Genomic DNA, 26,112 nt, shown 5'->3' on the forward strand with positions numbered 1-26,112 from the left:
ACAATATTTTCAAATGACTCAGGAACAGATGTATTTTATATAGACATAAAGAAAGCAAAATGTTAACAGTTGAATCTAGGTGATGGATATATGTGTTCATTGAGCAATTTTTTACAACTTGACTGAAAACTAATTTTTTCAGCATAAACTTGTTTTTTCAACAAGTTGTAAAAGTGGAATCCAAGTTTTTTTTTAATTCCTAGAATGTGAAGTGTGGAAGAAAAGGGGCCACATACTAAACCTGATAAGCTCAAAGCAGCCTTACAAACTCAAGAGAACTAAACTAACCACAAAGAATGGTCTGAAATTAAAACTTATTAACTAAAAGCAGTCATGGCAGGTAGTCATGTCCTAGGCCGTTATTTTTGCCCTAACAAAGGCCAATCTTTAATTGAGCCTGTCTATTGTCTTTTTGCATCTATGATAACATACCTTTGGAATGTGAGAGTAACTTCCCTTTTTCCAAAACCCTTGGGCACAACTACCAAAACTGAGATTACAAATCCCCTAATTGTTATGTTAATTTGTATTGTAAACTAACCTTTACCCACCTGTGTAAAAGAAGTGTCTATCATTTTACCTTTTAGCCAATCCCAGAGGTTCCCCACCCTTCCACTTTGCTTTCTCCCGCCTCCCAAATCTATGACCAGTAGATTTCATTTAACCCTCTTCCTGTCTTCCTTTATTGTAATGTATAAAATAAGGTGCTAAACTGCCATTTTCGAGAGCACTTAATGGCAGTTGTCTCCACTTGATTCCTAAAAGTTTACTAACCTGTATGATTTCTGAAACAAAAGCAGGTTCATTATCATTCTGTATGCTGCCAGTGAGGCCAAAGTGAGGGATTATTTCCTTCAGTAAGGTTTTCACTACCTCTGAGGATTTCTCCATTGTAGTGGGATAAGATTCTACCAGTCCTGAAAAGGTGTCAGCAAAGACTAGCAATATATCCACCCTCAGACCTTTGGCATCTGGGTAAAGTCTATTTGCCAATCTTTAAGTGGGCACTGCCCTTGGAATTGTTTTCCTTCTTTTGATGGGGATCTAGCAATTACTCTTCACATGGCTGTAGAAATTCCAGGACATGTGAGCCACACTTTAATATACATGGTTAATGAGCCCTTCCATAGTGAGTGGCCTCATGCAAATACTTTATTGCTGGCTCTACGAAATGTTCAGGAAGCAGTATAACTCCTTTCTTAATCTTTCTACATCCACTATCAGCACCTTCTTCATTAAACTCCAGCTCTGAGCTTTCTCTAAGTTTGCAGTCAAATATTCAGGGTCAAATTGTGACAAGTCTGGAACAGGTACCAAAAGCATTTTAAACGTTCCTTTAGTAGCCTCTTTTGTTACTCTATCAGCCAGATTGTTTCCTCTAGCCACTTCAGTGTCCTTCTGATGCCCAAGGGCAGTGCATAACTATCACCTGTAAAGGTACCTTAACAGCCTTTAACAATTTTAAAATTTCTGCTGCGTGTTTATTCTCCTTTTTATGGGAGGATAACAGTTCTTTTTCCTTCCAGATGGAAGCAGGTGATTACAAAATTAGGAAAGCTTACCTTGAGTTGGTATACACATTCACTCTCTTTTAGTGTGACAATTCCAGTGCCCTCATCAGTGCAATCAGTTTGGCTTTCTGAGCAGAAGTACCAAGCAGCAAGGCCATGGCCTCCTTCAAGAGTCACTACTCCTTCAAGAGTCAAAACTGCATGCCCAGCCTTTCTGTTTCCTTTGTCCATATAACTGCTTCCATTTGCATATAGAGTCCAGTCTACCTCTTCTAGAGGGTGGTCCTTTAAATCAATTCTGCTAGAATAAACTTCAGTTATCTCAGCACAGTCATGTATTAGTGCAGCTGAGTCATGCCCCAGGAGAAGAGAGGCAGAATTTAACTTACAGTTTTGAGGGAGACGTTGGATTGACGAGAATGGCTCGGTACCTGTGCATTCTTCCAGCAGTGAGCCATAAATTTCCCTTTTGCTCCAGCTTCCTGTAGGAGCTCAGAGTAGCTGTCAGAGTTCTCAAGCTGGCCACCCCTGGACAGTGTGATCCAGTTTCCTTAACAATCAGGCGATGGGTTGCAAAATGTCACTAAGTATTTGGGTGAGGACACCTGGGCCAATGCCCTGCCTTTCATAAACATATAACAGAGAGGGCTTTGGCAGGTTTGGGAGCACTAGGGCCAGTGCAGAAGCCAGGTGTGCCTTCAGGGACTCAAAAGCCTGGGTGTACTCCTTTGTCCATTCTAAAGGGATATACTCTGGTCCTTTCAGAGTTTTTCCAGTTTAACAGATTTGTTGTAGAAAATAGAGCATGTGTCCTGTAATATCCAGAGGGCTGGCCCTCTGACCCTACTTCCCCTGGAAGTTCTTGCGAAGGGTATTGCCCTGCCCTGGCAGGGGCTTTTCCTCTGCTGAATTTGGTTCCCTGACGGATTCCAGACGATGAGAGCAGTTCAGGCTCACTTTCCACATTCCCTCAGCCAAGCAAGGAGGAAAAGTTCCCAGGGATGTAGGGGCCGTGGGAACCCTGACCAGGCTTGCAGCAGGCATAATATCTAGATCTTCCTGTGTTCTCTCCTCTAAGCTTCTGCTATCTTTCTCAGGCAAATTCCTTTCTCTCTGAACCATAAATCTATTTCCTTTTAATCCTGCATCCTGATTATGTAAACTCATAAGTTTCTAGGTAAGGCATTTTGTCCCACTTCCCAGATCTCTAATAAACTCTAGTTACAGTATAATACAGTAATTTAAAGACCCATTCAGTGGCCAGTGCTCTCCTGAGTCTAGATTAAAAATACATACACTGAACAGTATTACAATAAAAACCACTTTGTTTTTAGTCATACGTTTGTAAGCATAGGTCAACCAATTAGCTAAAACTTGCCCCAAAGGGCTGTTTCCCTGAATGGAGGCTTTTCCCCCGATTCTACCAGACAAGAGCTCTGTAATATCACAGAAAACCAGAAAGCACCTTAAAAAAAACCAGAAGACACCTTTTTTTTCCCAGACAGAGCCCTGTAAACCAGATGGTACCTTAATTACTGATGACCTAAGTCGTGACCTGGAATTATAATCTGAACCAGAAAGCGCAATGATTCAATCAAAATTGAAAATAATGGGAAATACCAAGAGTCGGAGGAGGTGAGTCCCCAGGTGAAATCTCTTGGCAGCTGCTAGGGAGTCTCCAAACCTGCACCCCAGAGGCCCCCCATCCCAAGCAGCCCCGCCAAATACCCAGACTTACCGGAGAATCCCAAAGTCTGTCCCAGTGGAGTCGCCAAAATATGAAAACTGGAAAAGCTGGTGTTCAGGCTGCCTGTCACCTACCAGACCCAATAAGCAGAGACAGGGATCGAATCTTTATGGGCGCTTTATTCAGATGGCCAGCAATCTGAGAAGACAGCGGCTTTGTACCCTAACAGATCGTCCTAAATTCCATTTTAAAATGGCCCTTTTTATAAGCAGAACAAAGTGTAGGTAAGGAGTTTGAAGTTCAGAGAAACGTTAATTGGATTAAAAAAAAACTGCAGCATTCTCACCCTGGATGGTGGTTGTTAGCTGTGTCCTAGGCACTAGTCTTCTCTGGAGTTCAATGGCTCAGATACCATCTTGATTGCTTCAGACTCCCTGAGGCACAGAAGTGGAACTGCTTACAGTCTACTGGAGTCAAGCTGGGTCATACCTTCAGTTCCTGAAACAATAGCTTTTTACATATATTGATTACTAAGCTTATTAGCTATTACCTGAAACTAAAATTTTTCCAACATTTGAGCCCCCCATCAATGCTAATTCTAAAGAATCCCTTAAATTATCTATGGTAGCCATCGGTCCAGTAGTCATAATAATGCTTTCTTGTTATCTTTGCAAACAGTTATTTGGGATACAGTGTTGCTTTAGGCCTAGTCCAAAGGTTATTCTGTCATGTTTTAACATTCCAAAGATTTCAGGCACAGGAAAGAAAGGCAGTTTTGAAAATTTTAGTTTAGGTAATACTTAATAAGCTTAGTATTCAATGCATGTAAAAAAGTATTCTAAGGACTGAAGGTCTGACCCTTATTGACTCCAAGAGACCATAAACTATTCCACCTCTGTGACTCAGGAGGTCTCAAGAAATTAAAATGGTATCTGAGCCATTGTACTCCAGGGTGAGACTTTGACCCAGAACACAGATAAAGACCACCACGCAGGACACAGATGAAAGGATGCTGCAGCTTTTATCTGATTAACTTTTTCCATGAATTCCAAACCCCCTTATCTACACCTCTCCTTATAAAAACAGTCAATTTAAAATGGGATGTAAGTCAGTCTGTTAGGGTACAGAACCTGCTCTCTTCTCAGATCACTGGCCATCTGAATAAAGTGTCTATAAAGATTCAATCCATGTCTCTGCTTTTTGGGCCTGGTAGGTGACAGGCAGCATGAACACTGGATTTTCCATTTCATATTCTCTAGAATGGCAGCTCCAACTCCATTTTAAAGTGGCTCCATTTCTTTTCTTTTTTCCCCCAGATTTGTAATGCGGGAGAGGGGCAAACTTAGACCAAGAGTGAACCTTGGAATATTTATCCCACTGACGTGATACTTGGAAACCGACCCTTTTCAAATTAGTTATATTTATTAAAGAATTATTCAGTTACTCAACACAACAAAAAGTATTCAATATGCAGCATACATACCTCACACACGAGGATAATTCTTTGTATTAGCATAACCTCTAGGTGGATGAGTGTGGTGGGCCACCAGTCACCTTGTAGGTAAGGATGTTCGCTCGTGTGGATGAAAAAGGGGTCACGTGTTGACCTGACAAGCTCAGGGAAGGCCTGCATGACAGCTTTGCAAACTCAAACCAAAAGTAACCACAAAAGATGGTCTGAAATTAAAACTTATCTATTATTAATAAAAGCAGTTTATGGCTAGTCATATTCTAGGCTGGAATCTTACCTCACAAAAGTCAATCTTTACCTTAAGCCTGTCTACTGTCTTTTTGCTTCTAAGATAACATGTCTTTGGAATATCAAGGTAACTTCTCTTTTTCCAGACTTCTCTTTGTACATCAGCCACACCAGAGGCCACAAATCCCCTCATTGTTATCATGGTAATTGTGACTGTTAACTCTCCTTTACCCACCTGTATAAAGAAGTATGTGTCTATCATTTTACCTTTTAATTCAACCCCAAAGGTGTCCCCGCATCCCATCCTGCTTTGCTTTCTCCCACCTCTCCAGTCACCAGTGGATTTAATGGACTCCTCCCACCTCTTTACGCCTTCTCCTTTGATTTTAATGTATAAAGTAAGGTACAGAACTGCTACTTTCCAGGGCATTTTCTCAACTCATTAAGGTTTTGCTTCCCAGAAGTTGTCATCAGTTTGGCTCAAATAAACTCACAAAAATTCTCTACAGGTTAGAATGTTGCTTATGTTGACACTCCCCAGTGACTACCTGGGTTATCCCCCAAGTGGTCCTATAGCCTGGCCACAGGCAGTCAGGGCAAAGTCATTGAACTGGGATTGCTCAGGGTTCTTACTGTAGAACATGTTAGCCCTCTTTATGATTTGGGTTCATGCTGGTGTAGGGGAGGAACAAACTTTCCTCTACCCTACAGGTTCTGGCTGGTCTAATAATCAGACATGAGACTGATTAATAAGAGAACAAAGTTTCATACATACATATGTATGCACCTGTGTTGCAACTGATCAGGGCTGGACAGGTTCATAGGATTCGTGCATACAAAAGAATATTCACGGAGCCATTGGAGTGCTTGACGTGCCTTTATTCGAGGGTGGACGATCCATGCATGCTGCAAGCTGTGTGTCACACTGCGTATCACCTCTCTCCTTTGCCTGGCACCCAATGTGGGCCCTCGCATTCCGCCTCCATGTCTATGTCTGCATCCCAGTGAGAAGCCCCTACCTTCTTAAGTAGTAGAAGGAACAAAGCTGGCTACAGGCCAAATGGTTAGATAACATAGCATGAGCAGCACATACAAGCCAACTTCATGTTATGGGAACTTTATCAGACCCAGACTCAAAGCTATGAGAACACTACTTTATCAGACCCCTTCAAGATTGTGAGAAACTGCTTCCCTTAGTTACCCAGACACCTGGGTGAGGAAGCCAGACTGCCTCCACTTACCCTACAGTATGTATCTCATACATGAAGGGTTCAGAGATCTCACATGCAGGAGATGTTTATAAACAGAAAAGGAGATTGCGGCGATGTATAAGAAATTCTGAGCTCATGATGAGATAATGCACCCTGGGAGCTTTAAAGGGTCTTGGGAAGATGGTAAGAGCAGTGTTTAGTAAATTAAAGCTTGTCCTGCCATATTGGTGGGTCAAAGAGGTTACTGCTGATAATCTCTTAATATGGAAAAAGCCCCTCATATAAGTTTGTCTAGGTTGTTAAAGGGAAGGACAGAAGTTTGTTTTGAGCCTGAAGCTAAAATTGCCTTTAGCTCAAAACAATCTGCATACCACAGAGGTATATCTTGGGGTGACCCATTCTGAACTGCTATATTGACTCTCCCACTCCCACCCATGCCTATAGGGTTGTGGCTCCCTTCATTAGGCAGTCCTACCATGTGAACCCTGAGAAGATGGTGAATACACCAGGACAGAGGCAGCTCTTCCCAGCTAGTCTTAATCAGGCACTGGGGCCAGATCTCTGAGAGCCAGTTTGATATACATTCTATAGGATGAAGCACAATTCCAGAAGCAGAATTGACCAGAGCACCACTGGATGGCTCACTGTGGGACCAGAAAGGGGAGAGAGAAAGGAGGAAGGAGAGCTAGAGAAGGGCAGAGTCAGCTGTGCCTGGAACCTCTCCAGATATTTTCCCCACTCGGAACTCCAGGAGTTAGGAATGGGTGATAGTGGATTCTCTAAGCTTCTCAGCACCCTCCATCACATTATCTTTTCTTATCATCCTCCCTGAGGGTAGACCCTTTGATTCCTTTTTCTGCTGTATCTCCACTGCCTGGATTAGAGCCTGGGGAGAGAAGGGGTTCATTAAAAGCTCTACTGAAGACCCTTGTGGTCTCTAGATGGCTTCTACAGGTTTGCTCCACAATTTCAATGCTATTCTTCCAGGGAAAGTAACCTGTTAGAAAAAACACCCAGGTTTTCCCAATGAGCCCATTACCACCAGATACTAATGCAGGGCCTAGGGGTGACACAGCTAGTTCAATGCCCAGGCCCTGAGCTTCTGACCTCTCTCCCCATCAGCCCAATGTCCTCTCTGAAAGGATAGAGCCAGTACCATTTGCTCTCATGGTGCCTTTTTCTGAGCAGGCCTATGACCTCATTAAACATGACTGCCATTTTACTCTTCTAAGCTTATGTCCCCAGGACAGGAAATTACTGGAAAGAACAGACTGTGACTAACTGCCTCCGCACCCCGCCACCCCATACTAGCAGGCAAAAGATAACAGTGGAACAAACTGCAGCTTATGCAAAACCAACATAAATCTCCTGTGTTGCAACACCCCTGACCCTTTTATAATCCAATTATAACCTAATAACTCAACGCCCCTACATTTCATTGCTGGTACAGCTCTCCACGCCATGCCCCTTTCCCCTTTTGGAAAGTGAATAAACTTTGCTCTCTTGTCTTCTCTTTGTGAATTCTTTCATGGCCTGCATTACTGACCACCCCAATATTCTCTGGGTCCACGTTGACTAGGGTATGAATTCCTCTTTTCCCATTCAGAATGGAGGGCTCTGGCCACGTTGCTTCCCTGGAAACCTCAAACAAGGTGGACCCCCACACTAAAGTGTCTCCTGTTGAAGGGGCAGGGAGCCAGCCTACTGTAATCCTCCCCTGAGAAGTCTGGAAGCAATGGCACTAAAGGTGCCCAAAGGTTTCACTTTCCTTTCAGAAACCATGTCACTCAGAAGGTAGTCTCTCTCTCTACACTCATTTTTGGCTTGATAATTTGCTCCTAGAATCTTTGTTCCTTTGATCATAGCAAAATCAAAAGTTAAGAGTGCCATGCTCCTCCCTGTCAGGGGAACGCTGCGTGAGGTGCTCCTGGATCTGAGGGTTACTGTCCAGAGCCAGCTGAGGAGGGAGCGGGGCTCTGAATCCTGCAGAGCCCATCTTGGAGTTGTCCCGGATAGGGGGAATAAACGTGAGTTGTTGAAAACACTTCTCTGTTTGCCAGGAGAGGGAACATGGCTCTTCCCTCTAGTGGAGAAGACCCCAAGCACCCATGTCCAAAGGCTTTTACTGAGAACCACATACACAGGGGTATGGATGCAAAGCTCATCGATCAATGTCAAAAGGCTATGTTTACAGGAAAAAAGTAGAGATCACAGATAACAATTGAAGGAACACAAGAGATCTGCCTTAGGTCATGGTCTATGAATAATGTAAATCTCCTTCCCAGTATGAGCTAGTTAACGTAGCTTTTGAGGGAAGGACAAAGCATGCTTCAGGAAACTTCTAGGCCTGACTTCCCCCTAGGAACTGCCCGATCCTGTTTAGGAATGTACCTCCCTTTAGTATTGTTCCAAGCCTGAGCCAGGCGGGGGGTCAAAGCCACCAAGAGACAAGGAGACTTCTTTCAGATAGAATGAGGACTCCAGCCATATCAAAGCTGAGCCAAGGGGTGTGGGCCTTTTTGCCCTTTCTCCATGTCCCCCAAGTCCTTGTCTGCTGCCCGTACCAGCCATGTCTGTCTTAGGTTGTCCCTCCTAGTGAGAGATCTTACCCGTCTTTGACTAACCGACCATCACAGGGCCAAGCAAGGTGATGTGAAGGAGGCAGGGGTGCAGCCCCTGCCAGGGGGACAGGTTTTGTCTCCTCGGTGGCCTGTTTTTCCAAGGCCTCCTTGATTACTTCCAGCCTTCGGGCCCTCTTGCCTGTCAGTGAGGCTACAGTTCCTGAAACTACACAGGGCATTTCCCAACACCTCCCAGGCTTCTCTCAAACAATTGTAACTTACTGTCATAGCACTGCTGAATGAAGAGGAGGACCAGAAGTCTTTTCACTCCTTGGCTCAACAAATATCCAGTGGACCCATCATTGGAAGGCACTGCAGTACCCTCTGAAGGAGTCACTATGTCTACCAAAAAAGGAATGTTTACAAATCACGGAGGGAACATCACACGGTGCTAAGGAAATGTTTACTGAATAAATAACTGTAAGAGAGAAACAGCAGCGTCAGAGTTCATCCATCTGGTCCACTATGCACCTTCCTCCTCTGGATCACTCCCACCTCAATTTTCTACAGAGCAGACGAATAAATGCTTTTAAATGTCACCTCCTCAGAGGAACTTCCACCTGCACAAGAAGATTGTCCTATTTTTTTTTTTTTTACTTACATCCTTGCTTACTTTTCTTTGTAGCACTGATTCTCTGTTGTAATTATATATGGCATTGATTTGCTTACTGTGTATTGTTAGTTCCCTTCCCATTATAAAGTCCAGAAGGAAGAGACAAGATCTGTTTTTATGTTTTTCTTATCAATATATTTCTTACAGGAAGGTAAGTGGCTAACTACTAGTTATTATAAATATGCATGACTTGTTCTGAGAATACTGGAAAATGTGAATTTATTAGGACACAGAGCTCATGAAGGGCCTCAAATGCCAGAATTTAAACTCTCCTTACCTACCCCTACAGGGTTATGTCAGAATCAAAATAAATTTTATGTAGACCTATGTTAACATAAGAAACATTCAAACCTGTAGAGAATGTTTATGAGTTTATTTGAGCCAAACTGACAACAGTTGCTGAGAAGCAAAAACTCCATGTGTTGAGAAAATGCTGTGGAAAATGACAGTTTTATCACTTATTTTATACACTAGAATCAAAGGGAAAGATGTAAGGGGTTATCTGAAATGCATTGGTGATAGACTACAGAGGTGGGAGAAAGCAAAAGGAGTCAGGAATCTCTAGCATTGGATAAAAAGTAAAATGAATAAACCCATACTTCTTTTACATTGTGAGTACAAGATACTTAACAGTCAACAATTTACAGAATAAAAATAACAATGAGGAAATTTGAGATCTTAGCTCTGGTGTGGTGATTGTGCCCTCAAGGGTCCAGAAAAAATAAAAGAAAGAAGATTACCCGGGTATTCCAAAGGTATTTTACCCAAGATGCAAAAAGACAATAGACAGGATCAGTTAAAGATTGATATCAATCTAGGTTAGATATCAATCTAGGACATGACTTGATGCAATGACACTTTTAGTTAGAAAGTTATTTTTTAATAGGTTATTTTTATTGTATTTTTTTATTACCATTTATTCTCCTTATAACCTCTTTCACCTCCAGTCACAACCCTTCCCCCACTCCCTCAAAATCACCACACTGTTGTCCATGTCCATGACTTTTTTTTCTTTTTTGCCCGCTCCCTCCTGCTAGCTCCCACCCCTTGAACTGTCAGTCTGCTCTCTGTCTTGTTTGCTAAGTTTGTTCATTAGACTCCACATATGAGTGAAATCACACGGTATTTGTCTTCCTCTGACTGGCTTATTTACCTTAGCATAGTGTTCTCCAAGTTCATCCATGCTGGCAAAAGTGGAATTGCTGGGTCATTCAGCAGTTCCATTTTTAATTTTTTGAGGTATCTCCATACTGTTTTCCACAGTGGTTGCACCAATCTGAAATTTCACCAAAAGTGCAAAAGTGTTCCCCTTTCTCCACATCTTTGCCAGCACTTGTTGTTTGTTGATTTATTGATGGTAGCCATTCTGACTGGTGTGAGATGATATTATGGTTTTAATTTGCATTTCTCTAATAATTACTAACATGGAGCATCTTTTCATAAGTATACTGGATCCATTTGTTTTCTTTGGAGAGGTGTCTATTCAAGTCCTTTGTCCATTTTTTAGTTGAAGTGTTTGTTTTTTTTGGTGTTGAGTTTCATAAATTCTTTTTAAATTTTGGATATTAACCACTTATCAGATGTATTGGAAATATGTTCTCCCATTCTGTGGGTTGTCTTTTTATTTTGTTGATGGTTTCCTTTACTATGCAAAAAACTTTTTAGTTTGAGTAGTCACATTTGCTTTTTTGTTGTTGTTGTTCCTTTGCCCGAGGAGATATATCATAAAAAATATTGCTACAAGAAATGTCCAAAATTTTATTACCTATGTTTTCTTCTAGGATTTTTATGGTTTCAGGTCTAACATTTAAATCATTAATCCATTTTAAATTTATTGTTGTGTGTGGCATAAGATAGTGGTCTAGTTTTATTTAATTGCACATATATGTCTAATTTTCCCAACAACATTTATTGAATAATCTATCTTTAGTCCATTGTGTGTGCTTGCTTACTCTGTCAAATATTTATTAACTATAAAGGTGTAGGTTTATTTCAGGTCTCTCTATTCTGTTCCATTGATCTATGTGTCTGTTTTTATGCCAGTGCCATGCTGTTTTGATTACCATAGCTTTATAGTATAGTTTCATATTAAGTAGCACTGATTCTCTAACTGTTCTTCTTTCTCAAGACTACTGTTGCTATTAAGGGTCTTTTGTGGTTCCATATAAGTTTTTGATATATTAGTTTGAGTTCTGTGAAATACAACATTAGTATCTTGATAGGAATTGTATTGAATCTATAGGTCACTTGGATATTATGGATATTTTAATGGTATTAATTCTTTGTATCAATGAACACAGTTTGTGCCTCCACTTATTTGTATCTTCTTCAGTTTCTTTCTTCAGTGTCTTATAATTTTCCATGTACAGGTTTTTATGCCACTGATTAAATATATTCCATGGTATTTTATTCTTTTTGAAGCAGTTGTGAATGGGATTGTTTTCTTAATTTCCCTTTCTTATGGTTCATTATTGGCATATAAAAATGCAACTGATTTCTGGGTATTAATTTGTATCCAGCTACTTTACTGTATTCATTTATCAGTTCTAGTAGTTTCTTGGTTTAATCTTTAGGGTTCTCTATGTACAATATCGTGTCATCTGCAAATAATGAGGGTTTTAATCTTCCTCTTCAATTTGGATGCCTTTTATTTCTTCTTCTTTTCCGATTGCTGTAGCTAGGACTTCCAATACTACATTGAATAAAAGAGGTGAAAGTGGACACCATTTTCTTGTTCTCAGTCTTAAGAGGAATGCTTGTAATTTTTGCCTATTGAATGTAATGCTCGCAGCTGACTGAAATATGGTCCTTCTATTCCTACTTTGCTGAGAGTTTTTATCATTAATGGGTGCTGGATTTTATCAAATGCTTTTTCAGCATCTATTGATATGATCTTGTGTGGTATTTATCCTTCATTTTGTTGATGTGGTGAAACACATTTATTGATTTGCAAATGTTGTACCAACCTGCCTCCCCAAAATAAGTCATACTTGATAAGGTGTATGATCTTTTTGATGTATTGCTGTATTCAATTTGCTATGTTTTGCTGAGGATTTTAGCCTCTGTGTTATCAGGATATTGGCCTATAATTTTTTTGGTAGTGTCTTCATCTTTTTTTGGAATTAGGATAATGCTGGCCTCAGAAAATGAGCTTGGGAGTCTCCCCTTCTGAATTTTTTGGAATAGTTTGAGAAGGAGAGGTGTTAGTTCTTAGAATGCTTGGGAAGATCCCCTGTGAAGCCATCAGGTCCAGAGCTTTTGTTTGGTTGAGGTTTTTTGTTTTTTGTTTTTCCTGCTTCAATTTAACTAGGTGTAATCTGTCTATTCATTCCTGATTTAGTTCTAGAAGACTTATGTTTCTAAAAATTTATCATTTCATCCAGATTGTCCAATTTTTTGGCACATGGTTGTTCATAATATTTTCTTATTGTACAATCCTTTGTATTTCTCTGGTGTCAGTTGTCATATCACCTCTTTCACTTCTGATTTTAAATATTTGGGTCCTCTCACTTTTCATCTTAATGAATCTGGTTAAAGATTTGTCAATCTTATTTATCTTTTCAAAGAACCAGCTCTTAGATTCATTGATCTTTTGTATTTTTTTTTTAGATTCTTTCCTTTATTTCTGCTCTGAACTTTTTATTTCCTTCCTTCTACTAACTTTGGGCTTTGTTTGTTGTTCTTTATTCAAGTTCCTTTAAGTGTAAAGTTGGATTGTTTATTTGCACATTTTTTTGTTTCTTGAGATAGGCCTGTAATGCTATAAGTTTCCCTTTTAGGACTGCTTTCACTGTGTCCCACAGATGTTGGGTTGTTGTGTTCTCATTTTCATTTGTTTCAAGATATCCTTTGATTTCTTCCTTGATTATTGTTGACCCACTTGTTGTTTAGTAAAATGTTATTTAGTTTCCATGTCTTCATGTATTTTTCAGTTTTCTTCTTCTCATTGATTTGTAGTTTCATAGCATTATGGTCAGATAAGATGCTTGATGATTTCAATCCTTTTAAATTTTTTGAGACTTGTTTTGTGGATTTACATTTAATCTACACTAGAAACTATTCCATGTGCAGTTGAAAAAAATGTATGTTCTGCTGCTTTGGGTAAAATGCTCTGAATTTATCAATGAAATCTATTTGATCTAGTGTGTCATTTAAGGCCACTGTCTCTACCGTATATCTCTCGATCTCTCCCTTTATGTCCATCAAGATTTGGTTTATATATTTAGGTCCTCCTATGTTGGGTACATAAATATTTACTAGGGTTATATCCTCTTGTTGAAGTGTTCTATTTATCAATATGTAGTGCTCTCCTTTGTTTTTTACTGCAGCCTTTATTTTAAAGTTTATTTTGTTGGCTATAAGTATTGCTACCCCAGCTTTTTTTTTTCTTTTCCATTTGCATGAAATATCTTTTCCTGTCCCTTTATTTTTAGCCTGTGTGAAACTTTTGTTCTGAGGTGGGCTCTCTTAGAGACAGCAAGCTTATTTTCTTTCTTTTATTTTTAAATATATTTTATTGATTATGCTATTACAATTGTCCCATTTATTTCTTGCCTTTATCTCCCTCTGCGCTGCACCTCCCTCTCACCAGCATTCCCCTCCGTAGTTCATGTCCATGGGTCATACATGTAAGTTCTTTGGCTTCTCTATTTCCTATACTATTGTTAACCTCCCCCAGTCTCTTTTGTACCTACCAATTATGCTTCTATTCCCTGTATATTTTCCCCCATTCTCCCCTTTCTGTTCCCCCTCCTCACTGATATACTCCCATGTGATCTCCATTTCTTCGATTCTGTTGCTGTTCTAGTTGTTTGCTTAGTTTGTTTTTGTTTTTGTTTTTTAGGTTCAGTTGTTGATAGTCGTGAGTTTATTGTCATTTTACTGTTCACAGTGTTAATCTTCTTTTTCTTAGGTAAATCCCTTTAACATTTCATATAATAAGTCCTTGGTGATGATGAATTCCTTTAAATTTTTTTATGTATTTATTTTTAGACAGAGGGGAAAGAGGAAGAAAGAAAGGGAGAGAAACATCAATGTGTGGTTACCTCTTGTGCACCCACTACTGGGGACCTGGCCCACAACATAGGCATGTACCCTAACTGGGAATCAAACTGGCAACCCTTTGGTTCACAGGCCAGCGCTCAATCCACTGAGCCATACCAGCCAGGGCAAATTCCTTTAGCTTGACCTTATCTGGGAAGCACTTTATCTGCCCTTCCATTCTAAATAATAGCTTTGCTGGATAGAGTAATCTTCAATGTAGGCCTTTGCCTTTTGTGATTTGGAATACTTCTTTCTAGCCCCTTCTTGCCTGCAAGGTTTCTTTTGAGAAATCATCTGATAGTCTTATGGGAACTCCTTTGTAGGTAACTGTCTCCTTTTCTCTTGCTACTTTTAAGATTCTCTCCTTATCTTTAATCTTGGGTAATGTAATTATGATGTGCCTTGGTGTGTTCCTCCTTGGGTACAACTTCTTTGGGACTCTCTGAGCTTCCTGGACTTGTATGTCTATTTCCTTCACCAGATTGGTGAAGCTTCCCTTTTTTTTCACGTAAGTTTTCAGTTTCTTGCTCTTCCCCTTCTCCTTCTGGCACCCCTATGATTTGGATGTTGGAACATTTAAAGTTGTCCCAGAGGTTCCTAAGCCTCTCCTCATTTTTTGTAATTCTTGTTTCTTCATTCTGTTCCGGTTGGATGTTTATTTCTTCCTTCTGTTCCGAATGGTTGATTTGAGGCCTGGTTTCCTTCCCTTCACTCTTGGTTCGCTGCATATTTTTCTTTATTTCCCTTTGTATAGGCTTCACATCTTCCTTTATTTTCCAACCATACTCAATCATTTCTGTGAGTATCCTGATTACCAGTATTTTGAACTCTGCATCTGATAGGTTGTCTATATCCTCGTCACTTAGTCCTTTTTTTCTGGAGTTTTGATCTGTTCTTTCATTTGGGCCATGTTTCTTTGTCTTGGCATAACTGTCTATATTGTAAGGGGCGGAGCCTTAGGGGTTCACCAGGAAAAACCCACTTCTCTGTGTTGTGGTGCTGTATGTTGTGGGGGAGTTCAAAGAAGGAACAATGCCACTTGTCCAGCTCTCATCCCATTTTCAGTCACTTCCCCTGCTACCCACAAGCAAATTGGGCCCTTCTGGTGCTGTTTCTCAGGTGGGTGTGTTTGTGTACATTCTAGGATCCTGTGGGTCCCTCCAGTAGACACTCCTGTGAGACTGAGATTTTCTCTTCCTGCTGAAACCCCCACAGGTTTTTTACAGCCAGAGGTTTTGAGGCTTTCTTTTCCTGTGCTGGAACCCTGGGTTACACAGCCTGTCTCACTCTCTGTGTTGCGAACTCTCAAGGCTGGACCGGCCCATGGGATTTGTGTAGACAGAAGAGTATTCACAGAGCCATTGGGATGTCTGACATGCCTTTATTCAAGGGTGGGTGATCCACGCATGCAGCAAGCTGTGTGTCACACTGCATGTCACCTGTCCCCCTGTATGGCCCCCGTGTGGCCCTTGCATTTCCCCAGCATGAGGCCCCTGCCCCTTAATATACTGAAAACAGACAAAGCCAGCAGGATGCCAACAGATCCTATGCAACAGAGCTTCATACTACAAATTCTAGCTCACTCAAGGCTATGGGAAGTTTATCAGACCCAGTCTCAAGGCTATGAGAACACTATGTATCAGGCCCATTCTCAGGGTTATAGGAAACTGTTTCCCTTAATTACCCAGACACCTGCGTGAGGAAGCCAGCCTGCTTTCTTATATCCTATTCTCCCTGTTGTTCTTCCCAGTTTATCCACATGCAAATGCAAGACCACCCTGTCCGCCAGCTGCCATGCATCCTCTCTGCCCCGGCTGCCCGTCTCTGCCCCCACTACCAGTTTGGATGAATGTTTCTTCTTTAACTCCTTGGCTGGTGGACTTCCATATAGTTTGATTTTCTGACAGTTATAATTGTTTTTTTGTTTTTAAATTGGTTTTTGTCATGTTTTAAATAAAATAAATTATTGAAAGTTCTTTATGTCTCCTCATTTTTCCTTGTAAATTATGTTAGTCTGAAATATTCCTCATCCATGGATTTCTGTGTAGGTCTAAATAAATGTTGTTACTGCTTTCAGCAAGATTAAAATTTTCTTATTTGCATATAATTCATAAAGTACACTCACCCTAAAGTTCACAGAGATCCTCTGACTATAAATCATTGCTAAACTCTTTTTGTGACATTTACAGAGTGCTTACTTTGTCCTCAGTAATGTGGTATTTTATGTATACTAACTAATATTGTGTTTATAGCAACCTTAGTATGTATTTAGAATTAGAATTTCTAATAACTAATGAGTAAACCGAGGCCCAGAGAGACTGGGGAGCTTATTCATGGCTCCCCACTTGGAAATGACAAAGCCAGAAATTTAAACTTGATAGACTATATAAATTCCAGTTCACCATGATTGTCCTGAAACCTGCAGTGTAGATTTAGCCACCACTCAAAATTTGGGATTATTAAAGGCTGTAGATGTTCAGAACATGCTACTCCAAAATATGCTACTTTAGCATAGGGATTATTTTAAGCTGCCAAACAAAGCTCTGCCCTCCCCCATTTGCCTCAGAGAAAGACCTAAATTCCCACTAATAGAGGGCACCTGGAAGGGTATGACCTGGACTCTTAATCACCTGAGATGACTAGACTTCCCTCACATATTTACCTCCCCAGTTTTCTACACTTAAGGCCTGAATACCTCTTCCTGAGTCTTGTTACTTCTCCATAGACTGTGTGGATACAACATATGACAAGTTCAGAGGAGGCCTGTATAACAGCTTTACAAACTCAGAGACCTAAAGTAATCACAAAGGGTGGTCTGAAATTAACATTTATTAACACTGTTGATGTCACAGCTGATATGAGACATACAAATAAACTCTTTTCTTAAGTACTGTTACATATATAGAGTGCATGGGTGCAAGGTCATGTTAGCTGTACATTTGTATGTGACTAATGTTAAGTCATAATGATTAAGCTGTCAGTTTGTTTATAACATGTGTTTCATAAGGGTGTTTGACATTTGATAATAAATTGTATTTGAGGGGCCACTACTTCCACAGGTCATGATAGGCAGTCATTGTCTTAGGCTAGAATCTCCTGTGACAAAAAGTCAATCCTTACCTTAATTGAGCCTGTCTACTGTCTTTTTGCATTTTTGATAACATACCTTTGGAATGTCAGTTAACTACCCTTTTTGCAAACTCCTGGGGCATAACCAGCACACCAAAGCAGAGACCACAAATCCCTTCATTGTTATTGTTATGTTAATCATTGACTGTTACTATCCTATACCCATCTATGTACAAGATGTGTCCATTATTTTACTTTTTATCCAATCCCTGCTTTGCTTTCTCCTGCCTCCCCAATCTATCACCAACAGATTTCATGTAACCCACTTATGCCTCCTTTTTTTTATTGTAGTGTATAAAAGAAGGTGCAATACTTCCATTTTCCAGAGCATTTTCTTAGTCTGTTGAGGTTTTGCTTCCTGGCAATTATTGTCAGTTTGGCTCAAGTAAACTTATAAAAACTCTCACAGTTATGGATATTTCTTATGTTCACAATTTATTGTTGGTTGTTAATGTGGGGAGGGAAAAATTTCCCCTTCCCTCCCATGGTTGTTTTGTCTGGTTAAATAATTAAAAAGACATAAGACTGATTAACAAGAGAAATTCAAATTTGACTTCTTGTACATGGAAACCCCACATGCATGAGATTTTCAGAAATAGAAAGGTAATAGGTACAGATGACATTCTGAGCTAAGGATGAAGTAAGGGGGCCTGAGGCTTCAGATGGGAGGAGTCAGTCATTACAGGATAATGAGAAGAGTAGATAATCAGTAATTAGTTATATGTCCTGCCATATATATAGGTCATAAAACATTATTTCTGGTAATGATTCATTATAGGCAAAACTCCCCATTTAGATTCTTCTAGGTAGTTAAGGGGGGAACAGAAGTTTTTCTCAAGTCCAGAGGGTCTTGGTTGCCTTTTGCTCAAAGTAATGTGCATACCAAAGGTATATCTTAGGGTGACTTTCTCTGAATCTCTACTTTGAGATGCTACACAAGCCCCAGTTCTAATCATCCTTTGAGTCACTCATCACTGAGTTTCCCTGTGTTTGTGTGTGCTGCACAGATGCATAAACCAATTGTCTATTAATCTGCATCTCGTTGCTTTAATTTACACCTGCAGAACCTAGAAGGGAAGAGGGAAAAACATTTTTGTTTTCCTACAGAGGGAATACCTTTTCCTCATAGTGGGGTAAGACACCCTCATCAGTATTCTAGAGTAGGACTTGGTGACTTCAAATATAAAAGAGCAGCAGCAGACAGTCGGCAGCACTGCCCTGCCAACCAGAAGATCATGAAGCCACAAGTGGTGGGGCCTTTCTTCCACTTTCTGAAAGAATAGGGCTTGTTCATTAACTGAATCCAAAAGAACTATTTATTTATTTACTTACTTACTTACTTACTTACTTACTTATTTGAGCCTGTATGTGCCAGCAGTTAGTTAGGCACTGGGACCGTACTGGGATTAAACAAAACAGCAAAACAAATTCTCCTATGATTAGGAGTGGTAGGAGGGAGAAGAGAGGAAATCTCTGACTTGAACCTCCCCCTTTCCTTCATTCTTCCCCTCACCACACTGCACCCCACCCAGCTCTCCCATTCTCTACTTCCTTAGGGCACTGGGAGTGTTGGTCTTCCCACCTCTCCTCCCAGACCACAGGAGTGGAGGTGGATTCTTAGCATCTTCTCAGGGACTGTTTAAAGACTGCAAGTTCTGTCCTTAGGGCTTAGAATGCAGATCACCCCAACATTGTGGGGACAATGGGAGGTGGCATCCTGCAGGTGGAAACAAATGTGTACAACAGTGTATGTGGGCCACTCCCCTAACTCTTGTCTCACTTTGACATTTCTCTGATTGGTTTGTCCCTGGGAGCAGATTATAGTTGTATTTGCAAAAAAATGAATGGAGCAAACTTTTGTTGGTTCACATCTCTGGATGAAGGGGAGGGACAGCTCCTCATACTGCCTGGAGGAGTGACTTGTCTCATCTGAAAATATACTTGTTTCTGCCTCTTCCATTCCCATAAATAAATGTGCATGAATGCACACACACAGCTGCCCTAATTTAAATCTGCCGGCTCACAAAGATTCTCTCTTTGACCAAACACTAGACAGCCTCCTTGTCCTTGGTCTGCTGAAGACAATTTTTGCAAAGAACCCTAAGTCAGCTTAGCCAGCTTCCCCCACTCTTGGCATCTGATCAAATTCCTCATCCCCCCACCTTTATGTCTGATCACACTCATTCGGTTCAGCAAACATCCTGCCTAGTCAGTTTAGCAGGAGTCCCCCTGCACTTCCCCCTGGGTGTCTCTTCTCAGTAATTCTCCACCCACCAACTCCTCAATGCTCCTTGAAAATCAACCCCTAGCCAACTTTGCTGCATTTGGAGCAGGGCCAGTATCTTGCCCTATTGTAGTAGTCTTGAATAAAGTCTTTCTCACCATTTGAACAAGTGTCAGAATAATTTTCTTTCGTTTGTTTGAGAAAGAAACAGCAAAGTAACCTAGTGTTGGCTTCTTATTTTGTTCCAACTAGTGACCAGACTACAGCTGATGTGACTTTGGGGTGAGATCCAAACAAATAGCTATTGAGGAAGAACTGATTCAGGCAGAAGCCCAACTAATGTTCTGATTAGGAGGCAAAAGTAAGGGGTATTCATGAGAAAGGGAAGGGGAACAATTACATCAATAGAAGGAAGGCATTTCTATTATAAAGATAATCTAACATAATCATTACCAGACATGGGACCTGGCCCTGAGTGGGTCTGCCAAGAACCAGCTGGTAGTGTGTGGTTTCTTGACTTCATGTAGGAAAGATTTCACAACACAAGTTCAGGTGACTCTAAGATTACATATATTAAAGCTGGTGACAGTGAAACAAGGAAGAAAGTAGCATGGAAGAAACAAGAGAGCCCTGGTTAGGCTGTTAGTTCACTGGGAAGTCAGAGAAACGGGGGCTTTGGGGACAGGTTCAGGGTGTTATACTGGGATGAGCTGCCACTGTCCATTGGTCCCCTGGTTACAAGTCTCTTGGGGTCCTTTAGAGTTTAGGAAATACATGCCTCTGGCGGAGAAGAAGAGAAGGAAGAAGAAGGGAAAGGGAATGGCTTGGGCTGATCCCCAGAGTGAGAGCATGTGCTAGACTCTTTGTCCCAGTATTATCTCTCGTTTGCAGGTGAGAATCTTAGGGGAGCGTTTCAGCAGAATATTCATCAGTTTTCCAGGTGTGCTGTTTCACGGCAGTGGTTTCCACTGACTGGTCAGTGCCAGGGCAGGGGGTGGTTAGTCATTGCAGCTGGTCCAAGCACCGCCCACGTAGTTTTGCCACTTTTCTGGACAGGGAGCTGAAATACAAGTGAGGCCTAGATGTTCTCTCTAGGGAGGTGGCCTTCTGTATCTGGCTGTATATTTTTTGGCCAGTTTGTTCAGCTATCTGTCTCACTTTCCTTATTCTCCTTGTCGTAGCTTGCTGGCCTGTCTCGTAGTGATGCTAATTCTAAAGAATGTTTTAAGTTATTAGTCCAGTAATCAATGTCTGCTTTCTTGTTACTTTGCAATAGTTATTTGGGATACGATGTTTCTTCAGGCCCAGTTCAAAGGTAACTTTGCCCACTTTTAACATTCCTAAGGTTTGAGGAGTAAGACATACAAGGCAGTTCCTCTGGGATGGCAGCTCTGACTCCATTTAAAAGTGGCTTCATTTGTGTTATTTTCTTACAGCTTATATGGAGATGTGGATAAAAAAGGGGGCACATACTAAACCTGACAAGATCAGGGGAGGCCTACATTGTAGGCTGTACAAATTCAGAGACCTAAAGTAATCACATAGGATGGTCTGAAATTAAAACTTTCTAATAAAAAGCAATTCATTGAAGGTGGTAATGTTTTGGGCCAGTATTTTTCTTGACAAAGGGTAATCTTTACTTTAAATGAGCCTGTCTTATTATCTTTTTGCATCTACAATAACAAACCTTTAGAATATCAGGGTAATTTTCTTTTTCCAGAACCTTCAGGGCACAATCTCCCAGCAGAGCAGGAGATCATAGAACTCCTCACTGTTATTGTTATTGCATTAATTGTCAATTGCTAACTGTCCTATACTCATCTATGTAAAACAAGTATGTGTGTATTCATTCATTTTACTTTTATCCAATCAATTCCAGAGATTTCCCCTCTTTGCTTTCTCTCACCCTACAAATCTACCACTAATGAATTTTATGTAACCCCTTATGGCTCCTCCTTTGATTGTAATGTGTAAAGTAAGGTGCAAAACTACCATTCTCTGGAGCATTTTCTCAATCCGTTGAGATTTTTTTCCCCAGCAGTTTGCCTCAAATAAACTCATAAAAATTCTTTCTCACAGGTTTGGATGTTTCTTACATTGACAGAGAGAATAGGTCATTTCTGCAGCTAAACAAAATATTGGGGTTCTACGAAAAAATATCTTCTAGCTATCAAATAAGATTTATAGAAAAAATGAGCCTGGGTGTTAATATAATTCAACAGTTTACATTATGGTTTTTGAAAGTTCTACATAAGATCCAAAATAGAAAATGTATAAAATTTTAAACTAACATTTTAGATAATTTTCCTAGACTGTGATTTTTTTCTTGACCTGGAGCCCAACTGTCAAAGAAAATTAAGAGAAAGGGAGGTAGTGGTATGTGTGTGGGTGGGGGGGAGGGGCTGTGGCCATTAGAACCATAGGCTTCACTAGGGAAATAGCTATAAACCATAAATACCAGATCAGTTAAAATCTCAACCAAGCAAAATACATTCAAGCATCTAAATTTTTTTTTTCTGGGTGATAGTAAATGTGTAGTTATTTGGGAACAATATCAAAATTATCTAGTTTTTTCAAGGTATTTATTAGAGCTTGCTGAAGGATACCACAATATACCAGTCCAAAACATGCCTCTTTGGCCCTAGGATAATATTGAGAAACAGCAAAGCAGACTCCTCTTTTGTAAGGGACATTTATATTTATAAAAGATATCTCCATTTGTAGGTGTCTCCTGTCTTCTTCTTTGAACCAGGAAGAGGAGGTTGACTAAACCAGGAAAGAATCTTCTGTATAACCTTACCTTTGTTTACCTGGCTCTTCCTGATCACTCCTCATAACTGTCCTCCTCCTCTCTCAATACCTTTCTTTTGTTTTTAGTTGAAGATGGTATTTAAGGTAGTCACTTGAGCCATCCAGGGAGTTACTCTGTTCCCTGGGTCTCTCTCATGCATACGAGGTATACATGTTGAAAAACTTCTGTTTGTTTTCCTCTTCTATTACAGGGGGTGGGGGGTGTCTCGGCCAAGAGCTCAGAAGATGGTCTGGCCAGATAGCTCAGTTGGTTAGGGCATCATCCCAATATACCAAGGTTGAGAGTTAAATCCCCAGTCAGAGCATATACAAAAGTCAACCAATGAATGCATAGAAGAGTGGAACAACAGATAGGTATTTCTCTCTCTCTCTCTCTCTCTCTCCCGCAAATTAAAAGAAAAAGTAACTCAGAGGGTAAACAAAAAATTATTGTTCCTCCCCTACACTGCCAAACAAGGATTTAAGTTTCCAAATTAGTTGCTCTAATTAGTTGGGCTTTCCCAGGCCCAAGTTTCTGATCTGAAAAATCAAAGGGGAGAGCTAGCTGCTCAAATGTTCTATGTCTCCATGACTTGTGAGATTTATGGTTTAACAGTCATTTTAATGAGGATGGCTAAGAATTCTTTTGTCCCTTGTGCCCAAAAAAGTGATTCCCATTGACTGCCAAGGATAAAGGAAAATTTCTCCTGTAGTCTTCATGAATGGCCCTATCATGGGAGCAGATGGTAAAGGGTTAACATCTCCCTCCCTGAAAGCTGAGGTATTCTGGCTTCAGCTGCAAAGGGCAGGGGTGATTTATCACCTGCTCCCTGGCACTAATGTCTACAAGTTGATTGCCTTTAGGCAACTGATGTCCCAAGGGGCTCGAGCACATAAATCTACAGTGAGGGCTTTGTCTTAGTGCTTCATCTGCTGGGGTGTTATCCATATACCTTCTCCTTAGTCTGGGCTGGTGGAAGGTGCCTTGGTGGAGAGGGCCAGGACTCTTAGTCCTTGCCTCCTCCTGGGGGAGGCTCCTATTTTCCTTTGGTAGGCCTTCAGGGTAGTGAGCCTTTGCTGTATTGTGCTTGGTTTGATATATTATAATAATCTACTATAGAAATCTATGCTTATCACCCAACAAATATTTGTGAAGACACTGGTCAACAGAATTCTCTGACAGGTGCTGCTGGGGGAACTCTGCATCAGACAGGTTGTCTATCTCCTTGCCACTTAGCTCTTTTTCTGGAGTTTTGACCTGTTCTTTCATTTGGGCCATATTTCTTTGTCTCAGTCATACTGTTTAACAAAAATACATCAGTCAGGGTTTGCATTTGGCTGCATATACCCCTTAATAAGGGTGGCTCACATCACAAGGGCTTATTAAAAACAAAGTGGGGGCTGTTAGTGAAGAGCCAAGGTTATACTCCATGGTTAAAGGCTCTGCCTCCTGCCTGCCTTCCCTCTGGTTCCGACAGCTGTCAGTCTGCAAGAGCTTTACTACATGTCAAACTACAGCTTCCAGTCACATCTACTTTGCTACCACCAGCTGCAAGGAGCACAATGCCAAGTAGCTGCTAGTCAGAAGCCTGCTCTTTGTCTTTAGTTATTTATTTTTCATAGTATCCTGGTTTTAGTTTTTAAATTTGTAGTAAAATACAAATAACAAATGTGCCATACTAACCACTTTAAAGTGTGCAGTTGGTGGCACTAAACACATTGATTCACACTGCTGTGCAACCATTATCATCCTTAATCTCCATAACTCTGTTCTTCTTGCAAAACTGAAACTTTCCCCATTAAACACTGGCCAGGTTACTCAGTTGGTTGGAGTGTTATCCCAATTGCCCAAGCTGGGAGTTCAAACCCTGGTCAGGACACATAAAATGTTCAACCAATGGCTTTGACTGATGTGGCTCAGTGGGTTGGGCATTGTCTCACAAACTGAAAGATCACCAGTTTAATTCCCAGTCAGGGCACATGCCTTGGTTGCAGTCCAGGTCCTCAGCTCGGGCATGCAAGAGGCAACCGATGTGTGTTTCTCTCACACATCAATGTTTCTCTCCTCTCTTTCTCCCTTCCTTCCCCTCTCTCTAAAAATGAATACATAAAATTAAAAAAAAAAAAGAATCAACCAATGAATGCATAGATGAGTGAAACAACAAATCAATATTTCTCTGGTTCTCTATTTCCCTTCCTTTCTCTCTCAAATCAGTAAATAAAAAAAATCTTATTTGATTCCTTTTTTAAAGTATATTTTACTGATTATGCTATTACAGTTGTCTCCAGTTTTTTCTCCTCTTTATCCCCTTCTGCCCTCCACCCTCCCACCCTCCAGCATTCTCCTCCACCCCCTTTAGTTCATGTCCATGGGTTGTACATATAAGTTCTTTGGCTTCTCTATTTTCCATACTATTATTAACATCCCCTTGTCTATTTTATGCCTACCAATTATGCTTCTTATAACTTGTACAAAGTTCCTCCCGCCATTCTCCCTCTCCCCATCCCCACTGATAACCCTCCCTGTGATCTCCATTTCTGTGATTCTGTTCCAGTTTGCTTAGCTTTTTTGTTTTTGTTTTTTAGGTTCAGTTGTTGATAGTTATGAATCTATTGTCATTTTTTTGTTCACAGTTTTTGATCTTCTATTTCTTAGATAAGTCCCTTTAACATTTCATATAATAAGGGCTTAGTGATGACGAACTCCTTTAACTTGAACTTATTTGGGAAGCACTTTATCTGCCCTTCCATTCAAAATAATAGCTTTGCTGGATAGAGTAATCTTCAATGTAGGTCCTTGCCTTTTGTGACTTGGAATACTTCTTTCTAGCCCCTTCTTGCCTGCAAGGTTTCTTTTGAGAAATCATCTGATAGTCTTATGGGAACTCCTTTGTAGGTAACTGTTTCCTTTTCTCTTGCTGCTTTTAAGATTCTCTCCTTATCTTTAATCTTAGGTAATATAATTATGATGTGCCTTGGTGTGTTCCTCCTTGGGTACAACTTCTTTGGGACTCTCTGGGCTTCCTGGACTTCCTAGAATTCTATTTCCTTGGCCAGATTGGAGAAGTGTTCCTTCATTATTATTTCGAATAAGTTTTCAATTTCTTGCTCTTCCTTTCCTCCTTCTGGCACCCCTATGATTCAGACATTAGAATGTTTAAAGTCATCCCAGAGGTTCCTAAGCCTCTCCTCATTTTTTTGAATTCTTGTTCCTTCATTCCGTTCTAGCTGAATGTTTATTTCTTCCTTCTGTTCCAAATCATTGATTTGAGTCCCAGTTTCCTTCCCTTCACTCTTGATTCTCTGTATATTTTGTTTTATTTCACTTTGTGTAGCCTTCATTTCTTCCTTCATTTTGCGACTGAGCTCAGTTCAGTGAGCATCCAGATTACCAGTGTTTTGAACTCTGCATCAGACAGGTTGTCTATCTCCTTGCCACTTAGCTCTTTTTCTGGAGTTTTGACCTATTCTTTCATTTGGGCCATATTTCTTTGTCTCAGTGCACCTGTTATGCTGTAAGGGGGCTATAGGGTAAGTGGAGGCAGTCTGGCTCCCTCACCCAGATGTGTGGGTAACTGGAGGGA

Source organism: Pteronotus mesoamericanus, unplaced genomic scaffold (assembly GCF_021234165.1).
Source record: "Pteronotus mesoamericanus isolate MK-2021 breed Mesoamerican mustached bat unplaced genomic scaffold, CSHL_Meso_final scaffold_125, whole genome shotgun sequence".
Lineage (NCBI taxonomy): Eukaryota > Metazoa > Chordata > Mammalia > Chiroptera > Mormoopidae > Pteronotus > Pteronotus mesoamericanus.